Source organism: Salvelinus fontinalis, chromosome 35 (genome assembly GCF_029448725.1).
Source record: "Salvelinus fontinalis isolate EN_2023a chromosome 35, ASM2944872v1, whole genome shotgun sequence".
In the NCBI taxonomy this organism is placed as follows: Eukaryota; Metazoa; Chordata; class Actinopteri; order Salmoniformes; family Salmonidae; genus Salvelinus; species Salvelinus fontinalis.
The window spans coordinates 20,148,663-20,159,426 of record NC_074699.1 but is presented as its reverse complement, the minus strand read 5'-3'; the positions used below and the strand labels follow the sequence as shown (position 1 = coordinate 20,159,426).

Here is a 10,764-nt window from a genome sequence, read left to right as displayed (position 1 = left end):
CCTGAAACATTGAGTTATTTTCACATGATATCTGGGGCATCCATTTTATTGCAGGCCTGGAATTAAGACTTCATCCATTGGTGAAGGGGTGTCTGTGAGTGCTGATAATTGCAGCGGTATTGCCTCGTGCAGGAGAGCCACGCTTTCACACAACGGCCCAGAAAGTCATTTCATTTTCTGCACATTACTTTTTTTTCTGAATCAAATTGATGTGGAGCCTGTGCTCGGAGGGGGGAGGGCATGCGCTGTAGGGTGGGGTGGTGGGCACAGATGAGTGGGGTTGATGGGGCCAGGGGAGTTACCTGAGAGAGCGAGAGAGAGAAGGGGAGACGGAGGCAGAGAAAGAGAGAGAAAGAGTTGATGGGGCTGTGAAAGAGTGTGCTGCTGGAGATGGGAGAGTGATGTATGTCAGGGCTGTATGCCCCTTCCCCCACCCCTGTGCCCCGCCCTCCCCTACCTTCTCCTTCCTCCCCTTCCTTCCCCTCTCTCCCACTGACAGTAATTTGACAGGCCCAGAGTTGACAGACTTGAAGGCGGTGGGGTAAGCGATTGTCAGGCTGGCAAAGTCGGGCAGCTGCTGACTGGCTGGGGAGCCGGGGTATGATCGGAGAGCCATGATTGGCCAGGGGGATTGATGGGGAGACGAGGGGATGCTGTCGGCGTGGCGACACAACGTGGTGGATAGACAGACGGGACTTTTAAAAGCCCAGGGGGCTCAGGCTGGAGGTTGAGCCACCCCTCTGCTGGGTCTATGGCAGTGGGAGGGCTCTGACAGGGCCAGCAGGCAGGCGCCTCTCTGATTAATGCTCTGCAGCCACACAGACAGGCAGGCAGACAGGCAGACAGGCAGGCCAGAGCTAACTGCCAGACAGAGATAGCTCACGTCACACCTTAGCGTCCATACCAATACAGCTCCCATCACTGACCATGCTACTGAGAAATGTGTTGGTTGGACCACTGTTTTTCTCCTCATAGAGACAGAGGCAGGCAGGCTAAATACAGTGTAGCCAGCCGTAAAGTCAGATACCTTCACCATGAAACTAACAGAATGAAAAAGTGATTTCTCTCCACGGTCTGAGCATGTATACGCTAAACTCTGGTAGTCACCCCGGTTAAGACCATCTGCAAAATAGATCAATCAATATAAACGAATGGAATACATTTCCATGAAAGTAAGGAAAGGATAAATAAAGTAGCTTGTCCCCTGTAGTTGAAAGGCAGAGCAAGGCGTGCCAGCTGGACCAGGAGTCAGGGAGCAGCGAGGGAGTCCCCCTGAAGGGTTCACACACTCTTATGTAACCTGCAGAGAGACAGAGAGTTGGGCTCACACTAGGCTGTGCCCAACACACACACACACACACACACACACACACACACACACACACACACACACACACACACACACACACACACACACACACACACACACACACACACACACACACTCACAGAAACCTATGCGTACACACACACACACTCATAGAAACATATGCGTACACACACAAACACACACACACATTTTCAATATTAACCTCACCCTCCTCCCTCTTTCATTTGCTGTCTGTTTTATTTACAGCTTCCCCTCTCCCTCTCTCGCTACCTCTCTTTCAACTAGCAACACCTAGCTGTACTGTACCTATGGACACATCAGCAGGGTTTATGGGAAGGTTATTCCTGATTGTACCCTTGTGGGCTGACAATGGTGTAAATCTCCTAGGCGCTTTAAGCAGTAGCATATGCAGCTATGAAATGCTCAGGGAGGCTGTTACAGCGAATGGAGAGAGAGAGAGAGGGATAGAGACAATATATACCTCTATACACTTAGATCCTCCAGAGATGGACTGCTACTGCTGCATGTCTCAACATGCACCTGCTGCTGCACACTAAACGGAGTTGAAGCCTATTTCCTCCTGTGTCTCTTAATCAACATTGAAACATCAACGGAGGCTAACTCATTTCAACTGAGGTGCCAGGGCTCCGTGTTAACATCTCCCTGAGTGTTCGCCTGGGTAGAATTCCTGTTCCTCCCAGCCCCTCCCTACGGCTTGTTGCCAGCCAATTGTGTTCTCACAAATAAGGCAGCGGGGATTGGAGAGACACAGGCGGTGCGAAAAATACAATTTCAGTCAAACAAAGAAGGAAAGGCGGTTGGTAAGGAAACTGTAGAAAACGGAAAAATGCTAATGTATTTGATATTGGCTGTTTCTATTACTCTTCTCCGTCTCTCCCTCACTCCGTCTCTCCCTCTCTCCCTCTCTCCCTCTTCAGCTCTTCCTCTTCTCTCTATACAGCCTAGTAGTGTTTTACAACGAGGAAATCGAGACACAATGATATCCCAAATTAATTAGTAACTCAAACCAATCGGGTTCTCTGTTCTTCTTCCTGCCTCTCGCGCGGCGTCTGCTCACAGTGGTCTCTCGTTCTTTAATGAGGACTTTGTGGTAATGGAGCCTTAACGAGGAGAGGGCCTCCCCGCCTCGCTCAGCATCTGGCCACTCTCTGCCTATTGGGTAGATTACAGAGCTCTGTAGCCCAGGCAGCACATAGCAGTGCTCCCTAAAACAGACTGTTACTCCTGGCCTAATCCAGCCTGCAGAGACCACACAGTCTCTCGCCTCTCAGGCCATATGCTCACCAAAACATCAATGGAGATGGGAGGGAGAGGAGCCACAGCTTGAGCTAGTGAGAGACTGCTTTCTTACTTTGGAGACACACAGCTAGTCCAAAGTGTCTAAGCCCGTCTCTTGGCAGGGGGACTGCACTGAGCATGCGCTGGGCAGCAGAATGAAGAGAGAAAGAGTCATTCATGGCAGCAGATGGAGCCGTCAGCTCTTATTGTTCTCCAGTGCAAAGTCTGAAGAGGACTCTTAAGCCACCAGCGCTAATCATACTGGAGTGAGTACACGCACACGCACACGCACATGCACACACACACGCACATGCACACACACACACACACACACACACACACACACACACACACACACACACACACACACACACACACACACACACACACACACACACACACACACACACACACACACACACACACACACACACACACACACACACGGTGCCAGTCAGTGTGTAGCCCCTAAGCTGTGGCTGTCCTGAAGAGACAGAGCCTTGCAGGAAGTGGTGATAAAGCCATGCAAGGCCATCCTGCCGTGCCCTGACCTCCTACCTGCATCGGCTGCTTACCTATTGCAGATTCAGTCTTCCCAGCCTGGTGCAGGTCTACAATTTTGTTTCTGGTGTCCTTTGACAGCTCTTTGGTCTTGGCCATAGTGGAGTTTGGAGTGTGACTGTTTTAGGTTGTGGACAGGTGTCTTTTATACTGATAACAAGTTCAAACAGGTGCCATTAATACAGGTAACGAGTGGAGGACAGAGGAGCTGCTTAAAGAAGAAGGTCTGTGAGAGGTCTGTGAGAGGTCTGTGAGAGCCAGAAATCTTGCTTGTTTGTAGGTGACCAAATACTTATTTTCCACCATAATTTGCAAATAAATAAATTAAAAATCCTACAATGTGATTTTCTGGATTTTTTTTTTAAGTTGAAGTGTACCTATGATGAAAATTACAGGCCTCTCTCATCTTTTTAAGTGGGAGAACTTGTACAATTACTGGCTGACTAAATACTTTTTTGCCCCACTGTACTACCCCGTTACTAATGCTGCCCCTCTTAGCCCTTTCTCTATTGTCTCTTCTATGACAGTAACCTATCCTCCCACAAAGGCTAACAAAGCCACAGCAGCACTCCACTTCAGTCCCTATCACAGTCTCCCCTACTCAAAGTGTTAATCATCCTCCTGTTGTACTGTGATGACTGAGTGTTGGGTCCCTACCAGAGTCTATTAGCTTTCCCTGCTTCACTATTTGTTTGTGTCTAAACAAACAGGACACTCTGACTGTGAGGTCAGCAGTTGGAACGCAGGCTGTGTCAGCTTCCATTACGCCTACCTTTCACAGCATCTCTCTCTCTCTCTCTCTCTCTCTCTCTCTCTCTCTCTCTCTCTCTCTCTCTCTCTCTCTCACTCTCGCTCTCTCGCTCTCTCGCTCTCCCTCCCTCCCTCCCTCCCCCTGGAAGAAATTCTCTCTTTCTCTCTGCTTCCCTTCTTTTTTTGTCTGAGTTGCGCATTCCTCTGCCCAGGAGGAAGAGAGAGAAAGAGCTGGTTGGACCAGTCCCTGAATAGCCTTGGAAAGCTGCAGGAAAGTGGGGGGTCAGTAGGATGTTTGAAAGACTGAAAGGTCAGGATGGTAAATTGCTTCTCTGTACATGAGTCTCAGTAGTCGTCCTTCTTAATGTGTAGGATTAATTCCTCCCCCTGCCCTTTCTGCTCAATAATGAGGAGGATTCTGTGTAATACGTAAGTGGCTGATTTTTTAAATATTCTTTGGATTTCTACTCCAGTCTTAAAGGGGCAATCCTCAGTTGAAACAATAACAAAGGTATTACGACAGTTGAACTGAGCTCATGAGGCATTTCTAAGTTATATTCTTCAACAATCAATGGGTAAAATCACATTTTAAGTCCAAAAATGGATATAGCAACTGTGGATTGCCCCTTTAAGTGCTTTGAAAGATCAGGATCTATCTATATGTGTGTCGATGGAACATGGTTTATACACAGATGTGCAGATGTGTTCTTGCATATGTTTAACATAGATCTAGGAAAATAGAGCAGCGCTTCAGGTCAATCCTTTGCTGCAGATGCTCTCACAGGTTTCTGTCTCTATCTTCTCTTCTTCTTGTGAAAGGCAGAGCTGGTATCTGTGGTGGGCTGGTGGGCTTCATTTCCATATAATTGAATCCTAGCCCCTTCCCTGTCTTCCCCGTCTTCGGCTGGATTTGGTTAAGCTGAAAGCCCTCCTTGACTGCTGTTACCTTGGTGCAGATTTGGTTACAGCTGTTACCACGGCAGCAGCAGAGCCCAGGCCCGTCTCCGTGGATACCTCCCCTAATTGCTGTGTTTATTGGAAATTAAAGATATACCAGCTAATGAAACGCGACAAACATTACCTCCGATGCAATGTCATTAATTCTAGCCCGTCTCCTGTCTCTCCCCGTGTGAAGAGGCCCGAGACGGGGAAGAGAGGGAGTCAAGGCATTAGCATAAATATGAATTTTAGTCAGCTGGAAAGCACTTGAATGAAGAAGAAAATAATGAAAAAGGTGTGTTTTCATTTCTCTCTATATTTTCAGGATCATGGTAAATAAATAGATCATGGCGAGAAGGGGTGGGGGTGGTGGGGGAGAGAGGGGCTAGGACACAGGTATCATTAAGATTATCTCTTTGTATGTGCAGTAGAGTATGTATGGCCCTGAGCAGTATGGCAGTGTCAGGCAGGGTGACGGGGACAGTGAGGAAGAGCGGGGGGGGGGGGCAGAGGGGGCATGATGGGGCTGTAGATGCTGTCATGTGCAGCCCATGTGGTCTGGGTTGGACCCTCTGTCTGTGACCCTGCTGTCTGCTGCCCCCACCCCCTCCCCTCTACCCTGCCTCATCCACCCCCTGCCCAGGACAGGACGGGGACAGGCTGGAGCTGGCATGTCACGCTACACCCTCAGGGCTTTCTGCACGGCCGCAGGGCTCCTGTTGGCATCGCCCACAATCTGGGGTTCTGATAAGCCCTGCCTTGTCCACCTCACCTCTGTGTAAAACCAACCAGCCTGCCAACCCAGGTTCTCTGGCTTGTGTTGTCCCTCTTTTATGCCCAGAATTACTTCCTTTATGAGGGTCTTTTAATGCGGTATCGATGCTGCTGGCCGAGCCGAAGCTCAGAATGCCCTGCCCATCGACCCGCTGGGTCTCATCAGGAGAGGAGAGAGCACTGCATCTCCTCTGATTAAGGGTCATTACCTACCCTGCTATCTGCTAGACCAATGAGCAGGCTCTTCTCCCTTTGTGAGGAGCAGGAGAATAGAAACTATAGAATAACTAACTGTGTCTGTATGTCCTCTTGCTCTCTCCTCTGCTTTCGCTCTCCTGTCTCCTTCCAAATGAGCAGGCTTTTAGTTTCTACTGCTGTCCATTTGCCGTAATGATCTTTCTGGTAGGAGTGGGTCGGAGATAACAAGCTGCTCTCCTCCTTGACTCGTCCGTTCACACCAGCCTGGGATAACACCAGGAGGCTGGGGGCTTTAAGGGACAGCATTACCAAGCCCCTCCACTTAGCCCTCTCCCCCTCGTCCTCCTCCTCATCCCTCCTCCTCTTCTTTCCTCACCTCACGGCTCCTCATCCTCCTCGCCTTCTCTCCTTCCAGTCACACATTTTAATGGGGGCCGTGCTCCAGAGATGTACATAGATATATGGACGTTAGTTTGGTAGATGTTGAACAGAGGAGACGTGAGAGAAGATCGAGCACCGATGTGAGCTGTTGTTCGGTGTTTGCGCCTCCCCCATCCCCAGAGAGAGGGGCACAGAGCAGAGAGCATCACTCGGAGTGGACACAGGAACTCTGGGGACTCCCACGCTGCTTTGTTGCTCCGCACTGCTTCCATAGAGAGTTGTGTTGTGAAGACGAAGAAGAAGAACTACTTTATCAGAGCCGGCCCACTGAGAATTCACTTTTTATGGCTTCATTTTTTTTTATATACGCCTCGTTTTCTATTTTGAATGCGTGTTGATTGTAGTGCAAAGAGAACAGATCACATGACATGAGAAGAAGAAGGGGGGACCTTTCTGTTCTGCAAAGACTTGTTTTTTCCCACCAGAGTTCAAAGATAGCTATGCGTCAGAGTTGGGCTCTTTCTATGGTATTTCATCTTTATTTTCTATGTCTAATTCTACTCCCTGTAGAATGAGCTCTACAGCCACACTGTGTGTTAAGATGCCCAGCAGAACTGCCTTGTCTCAGTCCCAGGATACATCTGACATGGTGCCCTATTCCCTAAATAGTGCACTGGGCCCTGGTCAAAAGTAGTGCACCATATAGGGAAAATGGCTATAATCTGCAGCTGGTCTGCCTCCCCACTATGGTGTCTGTGGGGTCCAGCCTTCTCCTGTCATCTCCCTCTCTGTTTTGTCCAACACATTGCATTTCGTCATGCGCAAATGTCCTTTAAACACCTTGGAGCAGCAGTGCAAAATGATTAAGGCAGAGCAGAGGAAGTTGATCGCAGCTCTTGAGTGGGTGCCTGACCTTTGCACTGTCTACAGCTGCAGTGATGAAAGCAAACACATTATCAGCATCCCTGATATTAAAACACACCGATTGCATCATCCCCCAGCGTCAATGCCGGAGCCAACAGCAAGAAAAAATACAAATAATACGAGTGAAATCCAATTTGATAAAGAAATAATTGGATTTACAAACATCTGAGGAGAGATGTGATCCAATATGATTTATTTAATGAAGTCCTGTGATATTGGACCATATGTAAAAGATTAACGAACTGAAGTTCGGTAGTAAATCTCATGACAGAGTTATTTAGAATGTGGCGAAATGAATACATTATTAGGGGAGGCGAGGAGCCCCCTGGCATGGGGGCTGGGGGTTTTGACACATCTCTGCATGATAAAATCATCAGCTGATTGATGGTTTGGGAGCAGCATTGGGATGCTGAGGGGCCTGTGGCCAGTCAGGCCTGTTGAAATCACAGCAACATGTTCCCCGTCAGTCAGACGCATGAGCGAAAGCTCTCTATAAGCAGGTCAGGCCGCGGTGTCAGGACAGCTCTGAGGTGAGGATGGGGATGAGGAGAGATGAGAGACAGGAGAGAGAGAGAGGGGGAGGGGGGACGAGAGAGAGAGATAAATATATAGAGATGAGAGAGAGAGAGACAAAGAGAAAGAGAGAGGGGCGTGTAGAAACCTGTCTACTACCCCCAGCCATTCATCTCCCTCCCTCCACCCAGCATCCTTGGTTTGGTCCCAGAGGAACAGAGATTGCCATGGCCGTTCCATGTTTATAACCTAACTAACTAATGAAAGCTGTCTCCAGTGACTGCTGTCTCCTTCCAGACATTGAATAAAGTCATTGTGCCTTTGGATGGCCTGTGTGTGTGTATGATGGCAGATCACAGTGAGTGTGGAGACTGGAGGCCGTATGGGGCCTGGCTCTCCATACTTAAGGGATTAATCGGCTGTGTTGTTTGGAACATGCTCGCCCCCTGTTGTGATTTTGGTGTTAGTGGCCTGAGGGATTGATTTTCCCTCACTCTTCAATTGTATTCTGTCACTAGCAGAGCTACGGTATGCATTAGCCCCCTGTGTGCCATTTGATTTGGAGAGCTGAGGCCTGACAGTGTGCTGGGTGTCGTTGAGTTGGAGCTGAGGCCTGACAGTGTACTGGGTGTCGTTGAATTGGAGCTGAGGCCTGACAGTGTACTTGGTGTCGTTGAGTTGGAGCTGAGGCCTGACAATGTGCTGGGTGTCGTTGAGTTGGAGCTGAGGCCTGACAGTGTGTTGGGTGTCGTTGAGTTGTGGATGATGTGAAAGGTTGGGAGATGCTCGGTGATGAGCGCTGAGCATTGTTTATTGACCTCTGGAATGAGCCCTTCGCTGCTCCTCTCCTCAGGGTGACGGACATGGCATTCCCTCTGTCTCTTCTCCTTCCTCACTCCCTTCCTGCCTTCCTCTCAGGCTGTTTATTGGTGGTATGACCTATTTTTATCAGCGCTTTCCTATCCCGCCTCCGGGGCAACAGGGGCTGTGATGTGGCCATGATGTGGCTGTGCTCTGAGGGACGTGGTGGTTAATATCTACTGCTCTCTGTCCTCTGGGTCTCTCTGCTAGAGGTCACCTCCCCGCTGTTCTATACAGCCTCTCTAGTGCTCTCTAGTGCCCTCCTCCATAGTGCTCCCACGTGTCCAAGATGGAGATATAGCCTTCCCTTTGAAGGCGGTATCCTACTATATCCCTGTGCTCCCCACATCTCCCTATATCATCCCTCTCTACCTGGCCACACAGAGCGTATGAGATTGTGTGTATCCCAGAGCCCAGGCAGGGAGTCAGCGACAGGTAGAATGATGAGTTTCACTTTGTTAACACCACATCACGCCGCAGCCCCCTGTCCTGTCTGTGGCAGACTTTGGGAGGGTGATTTCTCAGCCTCCAGGTGTGTACCTGCAGGATACACATCCCTCCCGAGAAACACATCGGTGTCACACATACCTCTGGGCAGGAGCATCGCTCAGCGCCGAGATGAACCGTGGTGAGGGGAGACGAGAGGAGAGGAGGGTGGGGCTGACGGTGGCAAATAAACAGAGAGAATTGAGGGCAGCGATGGCTTGTTCTCTGGGCTGGCTGCTTTGTGTTGCATCTCTCTCTCTCTCTGCTGGAGCCCAGACTCATTAGGTATGAAGGCATTGGCATCTCTGAGAGAGCAGACAGGCATCTGCATCCTGTGCTATGCTGTGCTGTGCTGTGAGAGATCCCACCAGAGACTGCACTGATAGAGCCATCAGATCTTCTGCAGCTAGGCCCCTTTGAACACAAACTACCAAACCCCTCTCCCTCCCCCTTCTCCCATCTAAAGTCAGAGACAAACATTCTCATTGAATGAGAATCCTGTGTGGCGCTGGCTGCTGCAGCTGCTGCAAGGAGTAGATATGAATGTTTTTGTTCACTTATTTTGTCCTGATGTGGGGCTGGATGCTGCGAAGCTAAGTTGCAAATGGAAGGCAATAATTGATGGGTATCTGCTTGTATCTGATGAACGCTGTAGGTGTTACAAATGTGTCCCATTCCAGTGATCCATCCACGTTGTGTCACCGCAGTGATTTGTGGGAAAGGTTGTGTGAGAAATGACTTTGGCTGATGCGAGGCCTGTCTGTGTGCGTGGGCCGATGGGGCGATGGGCTGGGGGGCTGGGCTGCTGCTGCTGCTGCTGCTGCTGCTGCAGGTGGCACTTCAGGAGGAGAGGGCTGGTATATCCTTTACCAAGGTCGTCCTCAATTAGGCTATTTGTTGAGCATAGCTGCATGAGGTTGGTTTAATCAACCGAGGAATGGAGACAACAATGACAAAAGAGGAAGTAAATTAGGCATGGCCGGGCCACACTCGCAGGCAGGCAGGCACACAGCAGCATGCAGGAGAAATGGTCCGTTTAGCTGGCCAGCCAACTCCCCTCCCCGAGACCCCCTCTTTTACTCTGTCTCTCTCTCTCTCGCTCCCTTCCTCCACATCTCCCTCTTAATTTCTTCCGTGACTTTCCAGAGCAGTTCAAATGACCTCATTGCATCACAACAGGGTAGACTTAGACAGGTCAATTATCCCAGATGGGGCACAATTAATACATAAATGAATAAAGAATTTGGGGGGAAGTAAAGGCCTTGCCCATAACCATAATAGCATGGCTTACATTAAGCTAAAGCGGGTGCTGCCGTGACAAAGAAACAACATTTGTTTATGCTGATTAACCAGAGACCTTGAGGGGTGCTGAAACACCTGTTGATGAGTCCACGGGTCCAGCCCTCCAGGAAAGGACTCAATGCTGTGTTAATAGTGGAGAAATCAGCAACCATTCTGGTTAATGAGCTTTCTGCAGCCCAGGGTTGGCTAATGTGTAATTTGGAGGTTCAGGCTCCATCCAGCTCTGTACCAAACGCGGGCGTTGACACAACACTCACCCACTCAGGGGTTGCCGACGGCAGACACGTGGGCTTTCTCTCAGGCTGCCTTCATTTGTCAAAGTTGTTTGTGGCTGTAAATATTTGAATGAACAAATGGAACCTGCTTGTGTTTAGAAAGCCTTTTAGTGTTTTGTTGCGTTCAGGGACACGAGGCTGTGGGTTTACTCCTGCCATGATTACTGAGGG

General features: G+C 49.5%; 1 protein-coding gene across 3 annotated transcripts in view; it reads left to right on the top strand.

Moving 5' to 3' along the window:
• The first annotated feature begins 302 nt into the window (after window positions 1–302).
• Window positions 303–10,764, top strand: part of LOC129834483 (CUGBP Elav-like family member 4) — a 194,183-nt gene continuing 183,721 nt past the window's right edge. For all 3 annotated transcript variants that reach the window (XM_055899523.1, XM_055899503.1, XM_055899501.1), the window contains exon 1: window positions 303–4,369. The gene's annotated coding sequence lies outside the window, so the exon portion shown is untranslated. The remainder of the gene's footprint in view (window positions 4,370–10,764) is intronic.